Source organism: Aulonocara sp. 'chitande type north' Nkhata Bay, linkage group LG9 (genome assembly GCF_057382095.1).
Source record: "Aulonocara sp. 'chitande type north' Nkhata Bay isolate Kocher_YH1m ecotype deep benthic linkage group LG9, A_spYH_male_GT1.1, whole genome shotgun sequence".
Classification (NCBI taxonomy): Eukaryota; Metazoa; Chordata; class Actinopteri; order Cichliformes; family Cichlidae; genus Aulonocara; species Aulonocara sp. 'chitande type north' Nkhata Bay.
Genome location: NC_141352.1, coordinates 25,919,393 through 25,937,979, shown reverse-complemented (window position 1 = coordinate 25,937,979; position 18,587 = coordinate 25,919,393). Strand labels below are relative to the sequence as shown.

Below are 18,587 nucleotides of genomic sequence, written 5' to 3'. Positions count from 1 at the left end.
GTTGGGTTCTTCTTAACCTTTGCTTATCTATGAGGAGCCAGCTGTGCATGCCGGCTTCTTTCTGAGCAGCGTCCTGCTTCGTGGGTGGGGCACATCTACTGTTATCCCCCATTTTGCTTTATTTTTATGTTTTGGGAGAAAATGACGTACTGAACAAAAAGGGTGTTACAGGACAGATTTTCTCTAATTAGAATCGGGGCCAGTCCAACCCGAGTACAACAGGGGAATCCACACACTTCTGGGCAAAGAGTGGATATTGGAGAGTTGCACATCCATTTAAATGTGACCACTGCAGTTTGCAGCTATACGATTACACGTGATAAATTGTCCTGACACTTTAAGCAGCATTTGCAAAGTGGAAAACATGGAATAGGCGGGCAGAAATCGAGGGAGAAACGAGGCGTAAAAGGCCCTCCTTACAAAGTTGAACTTGGATGTGGGGGGATGTGGTCAAGACGAGGACATGAGACAGACAGACGACAGGGAGAGAGAGAGAGAGAGAGAGAGAGAGAGAGAGAGAGAGAGAGAGAGAGAGAGAGAGAGACTAGAAAACTTGGCACTGACTTGTTTGACTGCAGCCAGAGTGCCAGCTGAGAAATATGGCTGCTGTCCCTGGCACTAGTCACTTTGACTTTGACTCAAAGAAACACACACAAACACATATAAGTTATGCTGACATTATAATATTTCACAAGTTTGAAACAAATCTCGTGTTTCTGCAAAAACACAAGATTTGCGTGTTTTTATCAGCTACCTTCATGGGAATAAGAGGCTGGGACATTACTGTGTAATTATTCAAGTAGCATCTCTATTTAAAAGGACAAATCAGATCATTGAAGAAAGCAACGCAAAAGCACACCCTCAATACCCGCAATATCTTTAGTCTTTACTTTCTGGGGATATACTAGTGTCTTGCTGAGAAGTTGTTAATGTGTTCCGTTTAGTTTCATTTTTCCTTAATATTTTTTTTAATGTATCTCCCAAAAAGACAAATGCCAACCTCTACGCCAAAAACACTGTCTTCTGTGGACATATAGCTGCAGGTAAAACTCGAAACATTTCCCTCAACTTTTCAAAGAGCCGGAAAGTAAATAAACGGCAGATGGAAATGAGGCAGGTCAACTGTCTTACGTTTCACGCATGCGCAGTGCAGGAACGCAGTGTTTTCAGTGTGGATGAAAACAATGGAAAAGGATAGTCTGGACGCGGAGCGCTTTTAGACAAAAACGCTGTTTTCTAATTTATCTGGATTAGTGTAGACGTAACCTGGAGGTGTGGTTGTGGAGGATGGCTGGAATACTCTGCTTAGTTTGCTGCAACTGCAATCTGACTTCAAATAAGTGGAAGATGATAGGTGGATGCAATTGTTCCCAAACAGTGGCATGAGTCTGCAAATGTACTGCGGGTGGACCGCAGTAAACAGAAATTCAGTTTGAAATTACTCAGAAGTATGTACAATTATAGATTTATATACATTTATCTTTATTAATCTGACCTGAATTTACTAATATCACCTACAGGTTTGCAAAGTTCTGTTTTGAAGCCTTGAATTTAGCATTTAGGCTGTGGACATTTTGAGTTTTTAAGAGTGAACTGATCATATTTGGAGGAGGGGTGGAGTGAGAAGTTGCCAGCTAATGCTGTAGGATTTTTGGTTAGCACAAATAAAAGGTCACAAAATACTACAATTCGATTTTTTAACTGAAGCAGAGGCCTCTTGAACAATACGCCAGTGCAAGTAGTCACTCAGGAAGTTATTATTTGTTCAAAAATTGTATTAAAAAATCCACAAACACTATGAATATAATTTAAAGGTATTGAGCTGGAATCAGGACTTGAGTATTGACATCCTTGTTTTCTGACAAAGCAGCCACACGCCCAAAGTTATAATGAAGTGGTAAATCAGCTATAGAGTCTACAGGCTTTAACTCGCTTTTGAAGCTAGCTCGAAGTAGTCATTCACTTGTAATGAAAGTGACCCAAGTATTAAACACCAGTCTTTCACTCCAGCTATATATCCATTGTCATCAGCGCGGCTAATATTCTACACATCTGTGAATTTTTAACTTTTCCTTCTAATTACTTTCTGGTAAACTTTTTGTGAGGCAATCATCTTCTTCTTTCCACCTCACACATATACACACACTCTCTCTCACGTACACACACACACACACACACACACACACACACGCACACTATTTAAATTCCAGAGGCAAGCTTTGATCACCACTACATTAGCTTTACATTAGAAACAATCATTAGGGGGACATCATCCCCACGACCAATTTGCCTTCGGAAAATAGTGGTGCTTGAATGTGCTGCAGCCCACAGAGGACCAATGAGCCACACCAAACTTGATTAGGCCTCATAGTAATGTATCACTCCTCCTGGCCAAGGCTTTGTAGATGAACGACTTGTCTTCATTTTAAGTACTCTATCTGGGAAGGGCTAGAAACTGGAGTGGACTCATTTTCAAAAATCTCTTTGAGGAGGTTCACTCTGCCAGAGAAGAATGTGTCAAAAAAAATAAATGAGTAATGAGTTCCACATGTTCATTCAAGGTTGTTGAGATATTTCCAAGACAAGATTTTCAGGTTTGATTCTCAAAAAAAAAACCCACTTCTGAGGCTACAGCTATTTAGTTTAAGACAGCACATCGTGTTCTTACAAGTAACATTTTTTTAATCTCCGGCACTCTGAAAATGCTTTTTGAAAAAGTAGGAACATAGTTTGGTGCTGAGTTGAAGAAAAGAAGAAGACCAAATGAAGAAAAAACACCGATCACAGGAATTTCCTCTCAAGGTTTCAGAGTAAAGTGATGAGCTGTAGATATCATATTCACATTTCACACTGTTGCATTAAAATCATCTTTAATGTGCAATGACAATCTTAGAAATAAAGCATACCTTGTGAAGGTCAATAAAAGAAAAACCTGTTTGAGGATGAATACTTCGACACGCACTATCCAGTGTAGCTGAGATAGGCTCGTTTTCAGAACATAAAGCCTCTTCATCACCCGGCTCCACCATAAGCGGCTATCAAATCTACCTCACGACAGCTTTATGAGAGCATAACTGCCGCCATTTTGTGGCTCGGGGTAAGTTTAAGGGAGCAGATGGGAGTGAACTTTAAACTCAGCAGGGAGAGAGCACCAACGTCCAGCTGACAGTGGGGCTGGCCTGCCTGATGTTTGATTAAGAGGCACATTGACCTTTCTGAGGCTCCAGGGGGCGCTGAGATACACCCTCACCTGACAGCCCACGAGTCAGAGCCTTCTCATTATGTCCCAAATCTATCAGTCTAGAGGGGAGCTTTTTTTCTCCTTGTTCTCTGGGAAAAATTAAATGCCAGTGGGTTTGTAGAAGAGAAGTACACCAAGAGGAAGATGTCACGGAAAGGGAAGTGTCACAAGCTAAACACGGAATAACAGAGGGTGTGTTTTGGGGTTAAGAGAGGAAGAAAAAGGATGGAAAAGAAGAGGATGGTACACTTTAGATGTGGTGCATTTCTCGGTGCAATTGCTGTAAATCAGAACAGAGAGAAGAAGCTCTAAATACAGATCAGTCTATAACTACAAGCCCAAACGACTCCTATAGCTTCTAAGGATTCTTCTAAGCACTGCGCTGATGCCTTTACCAAAGATTATAATTGATGGCCAGGAAGAAGCTGAGGCAAGTCAATACAGTGTGATGAATTAGGCCTGTATAGTGGCATTGGGTGTGCGCCTCTACTGTTCATGACAAATTGGCCATGTCAGACTCTAGGTATTTCCCTTACAATCAATACGTGATGACAAAATGGCTGCTGAGGCCAGCTTTGGTTTACAATTGCCCAGACAAGACAGACGGAGATGCAAAGAAAAACCACAGACACCTTTTAGTCTGAGGCATTTCAGCAAGTTATTTATAACAAAAGTGATTAAAATCACTCTACAATCATAGACAACTGTACCCTCAAACACAATAATAACATGGACTGAACCACCACTCACAACCACTAGCACTTTATATAGCCTCTGTAGAAACTATCTACACCCTCACTTATCTTAACTGCACTACTGTATAGCTCTGTGTAAATAATCATTCTGTACATTCGATAATCTTTAATCCTACAACTGTTTACAACTTGCATAGTTCCCATTTCTGTATAGCTGTATATCCCAGATTCTGTAAAGTTATTTATTTCATATTCTGTATAGTTTTTCATATTTATATCCTGTTCATATCCTGTACATAGCTTGTACTCACTACAGCCTGTACATACTTATAGTTATAGAATATTCACAACATACTTCATACCGTGTACATTATAACATACCATAATAGACCCATTTCTGTAATATACTCACATATCTATATTATTGCTAATATATATTGTAATATATCTATATCACTAAAGCACTTCTGGATGGATGCAAACTGCATTTCGTTGCCCTGTACCTGTGCATGTGCAATGACAATAAAGTTGAATTCTATTCTATTCTATTCTATTCTAGTAGCACGGGCGACTTCTATACAGCTTCGTAATAGTGAAGCATCAAGTGAAATGTGCAACTTGTTACAAAGAGCATTTGTTTTTAGCTTTAAAGATTTTGGTTTTCTAGCTCATAACACTCCATGTAAACTAAGCTGTACCACTTTCCCAGTGTCATTTAAGGACACAAAAGCAGCTACTTTCAGCAATTGTACTCTAACATCCCAATGTGTGCTAGTTTTCCAAGAGGAGCTGTTATGGATGTCAAAACCAGGATTGTAATGGATGGATGAATATCACGCTTAAAACCAAAAGTGAGCAAATGCTAGTATTTTAGCAGCAATCGCCAGTTAAACTTCTCTAATTTACCTTTCTAGCAATGACTATGGCTGAAAAATGACACGTTAAAAGATGCAGTTCCACCTACTGCCCATTGAGATGTCATGCCATTTGCAGTATATTTTTACAGTTTGATACAGATAATGTTTTTTTTCTTCTAAAGCTAAAAAAACAAAAAACTTAATAGTGATGGACTGCCAATGTGTTCATGGAGTACCATCCCTCTACTTCCTTCTTTGCCCGTGTCAGCTGGGATGAGCTGACAGATACATAATACACCCCCACCTTGACCCTAAGTTGAATACGCGGTAAAGAAAATGGATGGATGGACTTCACTTTGGATGATAACTTCTAAATACGGCCAAGTAATACATTTGACTGCAAAGCAAAATGGGGTGAGTCAAGAAACAAATAATAACCCACTCTTCATAAGTAAAGCACATATTGCCCAAGCCAAATGGTTTGATGAGAGATCCTGGACATTAGCACAGACATTTTGGTGGTGTGCCCAGCTTTAACCTAGCCACTGTAAATCTTCATTCTTGTTCTATAACACCCGCTTTAATAGACCTTTGGTGCATCTTTACACAAACTCATACAGACACACCATGTGCCGCAAGGCCCATTCTGTACTGCTGGTGTGGATACCTGCCAGTGAGCATCTGCCCAATCAGTAGGGTCTGGCAAATGAGCCCAGGATACTACTGTAATCAATTAAGTCAGCTTCACTGAGCTTTCCATACAGTGTGAGGCACTACAGCACTGTACTCTACCTCACACATACTGCAGACTTTAAGCAGAACTGTAATAACTTAACTGCTTTTGACACCTGCATACAGGTATTGATTGCTGAGCCTCATTACCAAATTTAATTAGTTAAATCTTATTATGTTTTTCTTTTCCTGCGAACTGTAAATCTTCCCGAATCACAGTACATCAAACTATGCAAACCTATTTTTCACAGATTCACTGTGCCTCTTGCATGTGCACAGTTTAGATAACCTCAATCTCAACCCTGCACAGTTACACACTCTGGCAGCAGTATAATAATAAATAACACCTTGAAACAAATGTACCTGCCTACGTCGAGAAGGCATTTCACCTCATCTTGACTCCATGTTCTCCCTTGCTTTGTTTCATTACTCCAGCTTTCACCAGCTTGGGTAACTGCCGGCTATCGGATGCAAAATGTTCGTCTTGCTTATGCCGTTTGAACACATTAAAGGTCCCTTTTTGCTGTTGTTGTGGGTTTGAGATTTTACTTGTAATGAATCAGACAGCTGAGTCGCAGACATCGTGTTATGATGTCTTTGAAGAAATCAAACAAAAAAATCTCTGGAGCTGTGAAACAAAACAGTTTGAGTGTGCATGTTACATCCATGAGGCATTCAGGGTGCCTCCAATTAATTGAAATAAATCCCTAACAACCATATCATAATTAATAATATATCAGCTGCACAAGGCATGCCTGCACAAAAGTTAATTTAGCAATTCTCCTAGCATTCTTGAGCGTCCTCCCAATGCACCGTGAGGTAATATTATGCTAATGTTTAGGGAATACACAACATTCCCCTTTACAACAGGTGCTTTTTCATTTTCTGTCTGGCTAGCTTTAATGATCTCATTAGACAGCCACTCTAACCGGGAAACCGCCTATGGCACTTCCGCCACACGACAGGGAGTGCAACAACAGTGCTGAACAGGGAGGCCGGGCATCTGTCTGATGTCACAGTTGTAACAGAAGCTGCTTACTTACAAGATGGACACGACTCTGAGAGCGTACCACGGGGAAAAAAAGAAAGAAGAAAAAAGGCTAATTGAATTCCTCGTGTACGTGCGTGCACAAAGCCCTCCCTGCTACACTGAGGCTGGAGAGGCAAGCTAAGAACCCTGTTAGACTGAGTTGTACATCATTACCCAGAATTCTAGCAGGCAGTTTCCCCAACTTCTACTGCCAAGAATCAAATGGCACAAATTAATCACAGCTTTCCTGATGGCAATGGAGGAGGAAGGAAAATGGTTCTACAGGCTGTTCATAAAGCTTCTACAAAAGACTTCTAAAGCACCAACGAACACAACTGCCCCTCATGAACAACTTACTGTGAATTTAAAGAGGTGTTTGAATCTAACACGTTTTCAGATGCATTCGATTCTCTCACAAACAAATTTAAAAAAAGAGGTGCTGGAGTGTTTTATAATTTCATTACAAATTGAAGCTCAAAAGTAAACTATTTACCTTTGTTCGTCAGCAATTAAGAAATGATCAATTATGTCAAACATTTTCTGGTTTTGCTTCCGAAACAGGACGTTGTGCAACTTTACTTGATATTGTTGCAATTTGAGAAGCCTGGGGATATTAATCCGATGACAACAACAACAAAAACACACCTAAAGATTTACTTGGCCTTTTTGAAGTTCTCATTGGCATTTTTCTTCATGTTTCACTCCTGACATTTCAAATAACACATAAACAAGCCAGATTTATCAATAGTGTAAATAATGAATAACCACAGTACTGAAATGACATAGCACAGCTGCAGCAATACAAACGTAAAAGTAACTAAATTGAATGTCATTTGAAGGTTAATGTCAAATTAATATCCCAAACACCAACCAGCTGAAAGAGTCCAATGTGCAAATTCATGACAGAATGATTTTTCAACTTTGCTTTGCATATGACTTCAATACTCCTATCTTGGCTAATTCTGCTGCCTTTTACTTGATCCCAGTCAGTCTGAGTGAGAACGACGCTCTTGTGCCCAGTTTGATGGAATGTGGCAAATCTTGGCAGATTTTTTTGTTTTTTTCTCATTTTTGCAGAGCTTAGTTTTTAATAGGTCTCCAAACTCCCTCATCATTCTCGGCTGTGTGGTCCAATTTGAAAGTCAAAAACTTGGCATTGTACTTTTTCTTTCCCTCTCCATCTGCCCCTCGATCTGTCAGCCAGCCTTACTTGCACTGTCTCTGCCATTAACCTTAATCCTCTTCATGTTTATTACCTTGTTTCACACACTAAAAAAAATACACTGTTTATATCTTGTTTACCAACCTTACCTTTGACATAAATATAGAAAACACATGCATTATATACCCACACATAGAAGATAGCAGGAAAACACTGTAGTGATGCAGGGAGACAGTGATTTCAGATAAATTGAGCTGTCGGGTCGTCCACTTACTCATTCTGTGCATCCAGTCTGCCCGTGAAATGCAATTACACTCAATGCCATGAGTAAGTGGTGGAAACCAGCTTATCATGTCAGAGCCTTAACGAGTGTTACTGAGGGAAATCATGATTAACGCCAAGCACAAAGATAAAGTCGCTCTGTGAGAGAAAGGAAACAGGCCTTCATGAGACAAACCAAAAGACTCATCTTCGTATTCATATCCATAAAAGCCCTTCTTCTCATTGGCTGGAATAATCATAGTAAGAGAAACAGCAGGCATTATGACGTGCAATATATACATACAGGTCTGCTTCTGGCACCATACAGCAGACTGCCAAATTAGCCTGTAGTTACAGCACTGTGCTTTTAGAATGATACCTCTGCTCTTCCGGATCCCATGAGAATACTACCTCTTTAAAAACAAAGGGGGGGGGGGGATCACTACATCAGCCTTAAAGTGTAAAACAGCTACTAAAAACCTTCCCTTTTTCAGAATTTGGTTGGTTTACCTCTTTCATACACAGTATTGGTGTCCACTTTCTGAAGTTTACCACATACTTTTAGATTAATTTTCTTTCTCGAGGGGTGTTTATATTAATTTCACTACACTTTATGAAAATTAACTTGAAAGCACCTGCTTGTCTGAGATGGGTAATCCATCACGCTCATTGTTCTTTACTTTTATTCTTTTTCAAGGTTATTTTGTAATGCAACTCTAAAGAACAAACCTGTGGGGAAAAGTCGGGGAAAACAACACTTTTAAACCTGACAAAGCTTTTCCTTTTTGCTTTTTAAAATCGTGTGTTTTATTTTGAAATCTCTGCCAACATCTTTGAATGTGCCTATACAGTGCCATGAAAAATTATTGATTTTATGAAAAATCGATTATAGCAATGTCTAGGTTCTGAAGCAGCAAAGCAGCCAAAGACCATTACACATCCACCATCATGTTTTACTGTTCGTATGATGATTTGCTTTTGTTTTTATGTAATGATGTGTGACCTCATGGACACTTTGGTGAAGCAAATACATCTTCACTGCATTGTAAATGCTGTATTGGTAAATTAATTTGTTGGTTTATTTTGGTCCATGGACAATGGACAAGTCATTGTCAATGGAACACACCTTGCAAACTTGTCTGCAAACAGTCACAAATAACTAGCGAGTTGTAGTCAAACTGAGAAAAGTGTGATGCAAACCAAAAATAGAGGAGGCAATTCACCTTTAAAGCAAAAGTTGCACCTTTTAAAATGTGCTGGCTGCAGCAGCATACAGGCATGACTCCCATGCAAATTATGTCTAACAACTGCAATCTGCTAGTGACCAAAATCACAATAAGATTTATAGAGCAGAAGCCTCTTTGCAACAATTTTTACTTGGTGACACCCAAAAAGCTCCAGCAACCACTTGAATAAACAGTTCAAGTGGTCGGGAGTACACATTTATCCCCTCACAATCAGAGATCGCCAGGGGGTTGCCAACTGGTCTTAAAGCCCTTTGTGTCTGAGGCATAAGAAATCAGAAAGGGTTTTATTGCCAAATGTTGAGCGGGTTTACAACATTAGGAAATTGCTGCGGTGCTTCAGTGCAAACATACTGTTATAAATACTGTTATAAATTAAGCTTAAATAGACATGAAAATAAAAATGAGAATAAGAATTAAAAGTGTTAAGTAGATAGATAGATATATACATGATATATACATGAGTGCAGGTGGTGAGGTTAAGGAGGTTAACATTGCTCCTGCAATATCAACATTGCCATTTTGAGTTCATATGCTGATATTAAAAATGAGCTAAAAACACCTACAAGCTCAGCCTCCCGAGTTTCTATTAAGAAAAAGTAAAGTTTCTTGTTACCATTACCAATACTGTAAATGCTGCACAATCACAAAAAAAAAAAAAGAATCTTGACACATGGTGTCACTCATCTAATTAGGACAACTACTTGGATTTCTTTCACCTTGGGAGATCTACCCATCAGTGGTGGCCTTGTCAGGTATCAAAGAAGGAGATGGAATTGTGCAAATGCATTGAGAGGTTATTTCTTTTAATACCACTAGAAAAACTGACTGGAAACGAGTGTCTGCCAATACAAGTCTGCGGACAGTGGTTGTATAAAGTGTACATAGAAGAGTAGAGTTTATTAATATATTTCTGTAATCTTTATGATCTTTACATCACCATCTTCTCCTTTGAGACAAAGTATTATATAAATCAGTATGGGATAATGACCTGGATTCACCTCCTCAATGTACTTCATGAAAGGAGTATGTGTCCCTCACTTACTTTATGGGTGTTCACTAAAGAGACGAGGATTATTTCGATTTCATTATGATGAATAGCTACTCATAAAAACAGAGAAGAAAGAAATCAACACGGCTACTTGAGCGAGCCCAATTATGGCATCTCCTCATAAAAGAAGAACATCACTGCAATCACACTTTAAATAGCACGGGTCCTCAATCTCAAGATGCAAATAATGTAGGGATGGATAGGGCGGGCTCTATGAAATATTCACCTACTGTATGCTCATTATTTCGCTGAGGCACTCGGCATGGTGCAGTCTGGCTAAGTGATGATTGATTGCTCAAGGCCAGGAGAGGGTGCAACAGACAGAGACGACACATACTGCACAAAACGCTTGTGAATATCTCAAGGATTTTATGTGGGACATTTCCATGCATGAGGCAGTAAAAACAAGACAGCCCACAGTGTGATGCCACTGCAGCGGATTTAAGAAATCCAATTAAATCATTGGTGTGAATAAGAGAAAAGGGCCAACAATTCAAATGGGTTTCTACCAATATGGATTTTTATTGGCAGTAAGATGTTGAATAGATCTTCAATGTTTTCGATTCTCTGTATTTTTCAAGCCAAAATAATACCACTGTTCATTGTTTGCCCTGTCATCTTACCATTGGCAGGGCGTTTAAGCACCCGAAACAAACTGACACGCCAATTCAAAAATGGATTTATTATTAGCTGCTATTCAAAACAAGATGAATCACTTGGGATGTATTGCTGCCTTTTATTGGTGAATAAATGTTCACACAAAACACAAATGTGGAAATTAAGCACTATTTCAGTGCAGTCTGTCTTAGTTACAGAGATTCCTCCAGGACCCATACCTTCTATTGCAATTGCTGGCGACTGTTAATAACTGATACTGATAATTTATTTATCCATCCATCCATCCATCTTTATCCGGGGCTGGGTCGCGGGGGCAGCAGCCTAAGCAAAGAGGCCCAGACCTCCCTCTCCCCAGCCACCTCCTCCAGCTTATCCGGGGGAACACCAAGGCGTTCAAAGGCCAGCCGAGAGATATAATCTCTCCAGCGTGTCCTGGGTCTGCCCCGGGGCCTCCTCCCGGTGGGACATGCCTGGAACACCTCACCCAGGAGGCGCCCAGGGGGCATCCTTGTCATATGGCCGAACCACCTCAGCTGGCTCCTTTCGATTTGGAGCAGCAGCGGCTCTACTCTGAGCCCCTCCCGAATGGCCGAACTTCTCACCCTATCTCTAAGGGAGAGGCCAGCCACCCTTCGGAGGAAGCTCATTTCTGCCGCTTGTATCCGCGATCTCGTTCTTTCGGTCACTACCCACAGCTCGTGGCCATAGGTGAGGGTAGGGACGTAGATCGACCGGTAAATTGAGAGCTTCGCTTTTACACTCAGCTCCCTCTTCACCACGACGGACTGGTGCAGCGTCTGAATTACTGCAGCTGCAGCCCCAATCCGTCTGTCGATCTCCGGCTCCCTTCTCCCATCACTCGCGAACAAGACCCCGAGATACTTGAACTCCTCCACTTGGGGCAGGAACTCATCCCCAACCCGGAGTGGGCACTCCACCCTTTTCCGGCTGAGAACCATGGCCTCAGATTTGGAGGTGCTGATCCTCATTCCCGCTGCTTCACACTCAGCTGCGAACCGTTCCAGTGCGAGCTGGAGTTAATTAATTAATTTATTTAATTATTTAAATGTTCCCTGCTAATAGTACAGTTTATCAGATGATGATTTGCTGATTGATTTTCTTTGGCATATTATTCCATCCTATAATGTGTTAACCCTACTTTAGGCTGGTGACCTAACCAGGGCGTACCCTACCTCTCACCCTATGGTAGCTGGGATAAGTTCCAGCCCTCCTGTGACCTTGACAAGGATAAGCAAAAAAGAATGAATGGAAGGATATGAATGATAATAATGATGGTGATGATGATGAAAGCTGTAAAATAAGGCTTTGGCCTAGGATACACTCTCTTGGTGCCCTTCTAGTACACCTACAGGGAGTGCAGAATTATTAGGCAAGTTGTATTTTTGAGGAATAATTTTATTATTGAACAACAACCATGTTCTCAATGAACCCAAAAAACTCATTAATATCAAAGCTGAATGTTTTTGGAAGTAGTTTTTAGTTTGTTTTTAGTTTTAGCTATTTTAAGGGGATATCTGTGTGTGCAGGTGACTATTACTGTGCATAATTATTAGGCAACTTAACAAAAAACAAATATATACCCATTTCAATTATTTATTTTTACCAGTGAAACCAATATAACATCTCCACATTCACAAATATACATTTCTGACATTCAAAAACAAAACAAAAACAAATCAGCGACCAATATAGCCACCTTTCTTTGCAAGGACACTCAAAAGCCTGCCATCCATGGATTCTGTCAGTGTTTTGATCTGTTCACCATCAACATTGCGTGCAGCAGCAACCACATCCTCCCAGACACTGTTCAGAGAGGTGTACTGTTTTCCCTCCTTGTAAATCTCACATTTGATGATGGACCACAGGTTCTCAATGGGGTTCAGATCAGGTGAACAAGGAGGCCATGTCATTAGTTTTTCTTCTTTTATACGCTTTCTTGCCAGCCACGCTGTGGAGTACTTGGACGCGTGTGATGGAGCATTGTCCTGCATGAAAATCATGTTTTTCTTGAAGGATGCAGACTTCTTCCTGTACCACTGCTTGAAGAAGGTGTCTTCCAGAAACTGGCAGTAGGACTGGGAGTTGAGCTTGACTCCATCCTCAACCCGAAAAGGCCCCACAAGCTCATCTTTGATGATACCAGCCCAAACCAGTACTCCACCTCCACCTTGCTGGCGTCTGAGTCGGACTGGAGCTCTCTGCCCTTTACCAATCCAGCCACGGGCCCATCCATCTGGCCCATCAAGACTCACTCTCATTTCATCAGTCCATAAAACCTTAGAAAAACCAATCTTGAGATATTTCTTGGCCCAGTCTTGATGTTTCAGCTTGTGTGTCTTGTTCAGTGGTGGTCGTCTTTCAGCCTTTCTTACCATGGCCATGTCTCTGAGTATTGCACACCTTGTGCTTTTGGGCACTCCAGTGATGTTGCAGCTCTGAAATATGGCCAAACTGGTGGCAAGTGGCATCTTGGCAGCTGCACGCTTGACTTTTCTCAGTTCATGGGCAGTTATTTTACACCTTGGTTTTTCCACACGCTTCTTGCCACCCTGTTGACTATTTTGAATGAAACGCTTGATTGTTCGATGATCACGCATCAGAAGCTTTGCAGTTTTGAGACTGCTGCATCCCTCTGCAAGATATCTCACTATTTTTGACTTTTCTGAGCCTGTCAAGTCCTTCTTTTGACCCATCTTGCCAAAGGAAAGGAAGTTGCCTAATAATTATGCACACCTGATATAGGGTGTTGATGTCATTAGACCACACCCCTTCTCATTACAGAGATGCACATCACCTAATATGCTTAATTGGTAGTAGGCTTTCGAGCCTATACAGCTTGGAGTAGGACAACATGCATGAAGAGGATGATGTGGACAAAATACTCATTTGCCTAATAATTCTGCACTCCCTGTAATAGTTTGGGGGTTTTGGACAGCTCATCAGACAAAAAAACAAAATTTAAAGGCAATGCCTCAGACTTCAGAACATCACGGTCATTTTGTAACTCTTTAAAACCTAATATCTGAGAAAATAATCAGAAGCTGCATTGAAAAGATTTCTGTGTTCAATTTCCTAAAGAAGAGTTCACACAAGCTACATTAGGAAACACAACAGCTTGGAAAATGGACTAAAGATATCACAAGAAGCTATTGATCCACCTTTGTGAACTCAATTGAGCAAACAGACTATGATACTTTTTTTCCCCAAATCCACAGCTTAAAAGGTTGAGTTCAACATTTTGAGAAATTAACTGTGTTACAGCTTACATAGAAAGTGTTTCAGTTGTATTTTTCAGTCCTCCATCTCAATTCTATTTTAATCAGCGCTGCTGTCTACTGGCCACATAGCGGCTTGCACTATAAGCTCATGAATGCGATCTAAAGCGTAGATGGTATTGTTTTCACCTTGTGAGTGTGTGTCATCATGGCAAAATGTGATCCTGAAAACAGCAATAGAACCAGTAAACGCAATAAAAGGAATGTTTAAGTACTGTAAGTGCTATTTTGTCAATATTGCAGTGTCACAGTTGTCTTGTTAGAATCAAATCAAGCCCATTTTAAATATAGCTTTGAGTGTCAACTCCTAGTTGCATAAGTAGCTACAATAATTGTGTGTCAAGCTCCGAGGACTGCCAAAACATGAATGACCAACACACAGCGTCACTTTATATCTGAACATCACCTGTGTAGACACAGATGGAGGACAGGAGCTCCTGCAGCTCTACTAACACACTGCTCATGCAACAGCTCCTGTGTAGACACAGTGTCAAATGGGAAAATCACCCACTCTTATGTGAGATATCACATCTTAGAGGTGCTAGGAGCAAGATTTATAGTACAAGTCTTTAGAGTGAGCTTAGCTAACTGCTTGTAGCTTCACATAGCTTTAAGTTGAGGGGCATTGTGGCCAGTGCGATCCCACCATGAAATGTCCTGTAGTAACACTTAGCAGCCTGCAGTGATTCTGAGTTGAGCTCAGAGAGTTAGCAGAACCTGAATGGCCTTCAAATACTGCTCTGCCAGAATGCCTCCTGTGTAGACACAGATGGAGGACTGAAGCTCCTACAGCTCTGCTAACATGCTGGTCATGCTAAAATTCCTGTGTAGACTCAGTGTGTGAGAAGCTCAAGCTCTATCGTGAATCTAACACAGCTGAAATCTAGTTAGCTTGACAATGAATATAATGGCAAGAGGTAGCTGATCTGGCAAAAACAAATATATTTACACTTTGAGTTTTGAAACAAGTCAAAAAAAAATAACAGACTAATAAGTTAAATAATCTGTGAGTTTTATGTTTTCTGTAGGGCCTCAGTCACACAGGCCCAGAGGCAACCACAGGTCGCTAGGGAAGAATATGACCACGTGGTGGATGATCACTGGAAGAGCGTGGTGAAAACAGCTGCCAAGAAGGTCAAGCACCAAGAAACTCCTTGTGATTGCTTTGGTCAGCAGCAGGTTGTAGTGGTTGGCAACTTGTCTGCAAACACTCACAACTTTCATTTTAAAGGCATATGCTCTATTCCCAGTTTACATCACAACTTTTATACTTTCACTACAGCTTAGCAAGTAGATTGTGAGTGTGTTCAGACATGTTGGCATGTTCCAAATATCATCCCAACTAGGGGTGAATAGGGGAATTTGCTAGTGATCAAAGCATGCAAGGTTTCATTGCAGCACCATATACCTCTTTGTAACCAATATCACCTTACCAACTGGTTGAGGAATACACATTTTTCCTAGCAACTGATGGTTGCCAGTCCATCACTTACTACTCTCTAGGCCCGAGGCCTAGTACTTAAGCCTAACTGACTCAAATAAATGCCAATGCAGATAAAACGCTGTAGAATAGGCAGATGCATCTACGTTGGCGGCATGGTAGACAGTGGTAAAATGAAGTCTTCACTAGTAATTTTCGTCTGACAACTAAACAGTTTCAAACCAAATACATTTTTCGTTGAATACTGTTACGGAACACTGCAGTAGCAAAGCCACTGTTTGCTGAGCAGAATTGGTCACAAGAAAGATGGCTGTTTTTTGTTGCAAAACTGGTTAGGGGTGATCGTGGCTCAAGAGTTGGCAGTTCGTCTTGTAACCAGAAGGTTGCCGGTTCAAGCCCCGGCTCAGACAGTCTCGGTTGTTGTGTCCTTGGGCAAGACACTTCACCTACCACCTACTGGTGTTGGCCAGAGGGGCCAATGGCGCAATATGGCAACCTCGCTTCTGTCAGTCTGCCCCAGGGCAGCTGTGGCTACAACTGTAGCTGCCTCCACCAGTGTGTGAATGAATAGTGGAATTGTAAAGTGCTTTGGGTGCCTTGAAAAGCGCTATATAAATGCAATCCATTATTATAGGCACGAAAGTGAATTTTTCAAGATAGAATTTTTAGGGCTGATCACTGGTATTGGTAATTTTGACTTCCATCAAAGTCAAATTACCATTATTTTTCAGCTTATTTAACTTTTCTCTCCAAAGAGCAGCTCGAAACGATGAAGACACCACTAAATAAGAGAAAACAAAAACACTGAAGGCAAGAAGACTTCACAAGAGACAAAATAAAACTAACTACCCTTGTCATAGGATTTCATCTGCTATGCTGGAAAAGATGATAACTCCAGCCATCTGCCAGCTTCGCTTGATTGCTTGACAAACAAATGTAGCCGAGGGGGAAAACACTCAGCATGACGGATTCCAGTATGCTTAATGAAATGCTGCTGTTGTGCACCGCCACCGCTGACAAACTGCGGCCTGCGTAAAGGTCACTATAAATCAAGTCCCTCACTCCCAGACTGTTGCGTTTCTGACCCCTATCAAGTACATAAATATGTCCACAAGCATGCACATACAGCATAAAATGACTTTCATTTTGCAAGTTTGCTTTCTGACAGCAATTTATGATGGGATTTTGCTTTTACGTTGTTGAATGTATTTATGATTAGATGTTTTATGACATTATAAATCGGCCTTCCCACTGTAGATTAGGCACAATGAGTAATTTACACTCATCACTGGTGGGATTTACAAGCTGGTGATGGACAATTTACAGATTACACAACGGTTAATTAATCGTAACAATCATAATAATTATTTGATAATTAAATCAGTCATTAATTACAGTTAAAGACAGCCTCACCATACTATAATATCTAACACCTTTTTTCTCCCCAAATCCTGCTTGATATTTTTAAAAGCCTCGGAGTTGGGATAGAAATGCTGACTCACTCACTACATGACACTGGGTAACAGGTGCACAGATACCAGATGTCTGGAAAATCACGGTGCAGGGTGCAGCAGGCATTGCACAGCAATCAATAAAGCAGCATACATGCGGAGGTGGTCAAACAACGCTGTGATTTCAATTCTTCTTCATGTGGTTTGAAACAACCGGGCATGAAAGCAAGTGAAGTGAGCTATTGACATAACACCTACAAGTTATCCTCCGGCAATAAAGTTCGGATTGAAAAGGCATTAACTGTGTAGTGGAGCAGCAAATCATGCGCACTGGCCCCTCAATCAAAATGCACCCATCAGCCTGAAGGCGCACGAGCAGCTGGAATACGCCAAACAGGCAGTTTGAGGTACAAGTAAACAGCTGCTTTCAGTCTGTGCTCTGGGAAAACATAACGGGAAGCAAATTAGGCTGATCTTCAATAACGGGCACAGTTTGTACATTGAGCTTATTGCCATTGTCTGATGGAATAAGCTTATCTTTAAATGTCAGATGTTCTCCAAGAGTCAGGCTTTGCTGGAGCTTTTATAGATATTGATTTGGAAGTTTTTAAAGGGTTTCTTGACAATAATTCAGTAATACATTGCTGAATTGTGTCAATATGATAATAAAGTGATATTGAATTCGAAAAAATATGCATTTACAGTTCAACAAAGTTGAAAATAAAAAAGAAAGAAAAGAAAAAAATCAATTAACTAAAGGAATGTATCTTGCATTTCTACACAGGTTTGGAGTTTTGTATCGATTTAAATATTGATTTTTCAAAAAAAAACCAAAAACAACTTTATATATCAAAATCTTCCACCTAATCATGACACATTGGAAGGTATTGCATGTCTATTTATTTAAAAATCAGGTACATAAAAGTTGCAACAAAACTTCCTGAAGTCCAGACTGCAACTCTAGTGCAGACATTACAGGCTGTTAGTTTTCAGTTAAACCCAGGTGCCTCCAAAGTGTAGTAGTTCATGCATTTGCCAAAACATAAGAACGATTCCTTGTTTGAGACCAGGAGGAGGCACAAACCCTGCAAGGGCTGCATCAGGAAGGGCATCTGGTGTAAAACTCTGCCAAATCAAACATGCAGTTCCATCTGCTGTGGTGACCCCTCATGAATAAGCGGGCAGCTGAAAGAATCCAGGTTTTCCGGTACAACCCAGAGAGCTGAAAAATGTAATTGTGTAGTAGCTCAGTGGAAAATATGCAATGGGTACTGAGATTTCCTTGTTTTCATGGCGCTACCAATCCGTGAATCCTCACTGATCAATCCAGCAGTTTCATTTATTAGCTGGTATTTTTTGAAGTACATGAAGAAGCTCAACACAGTCAAACAGAATTTTGGAGGCGTAAATGCAAAGTATCACAGACCTGAGACATGTATGAGCTGGATTGTTATTTAAAAAAAACAAAAAAACAAAACAAAAGTTCCCAAAAAAATATTTGTGTATGC

General features: G+C 40.6%; 1 protein-coding gene across 2 annotated transcripts in view; it reads right to left on the bottom strand.

Moving 5' to 3' along the window:
* LOC147322253 (A-type potassium channel modulatory protein DPP6-like) overlaps window positions 1–18,587 on the bottom strand; it is a 270,187-nt gene that overhangs the window by 207,106 nt on the left and 44,494 nt on the right. The gene's annotated exons all lie outside the window — the stretch shown is intronic.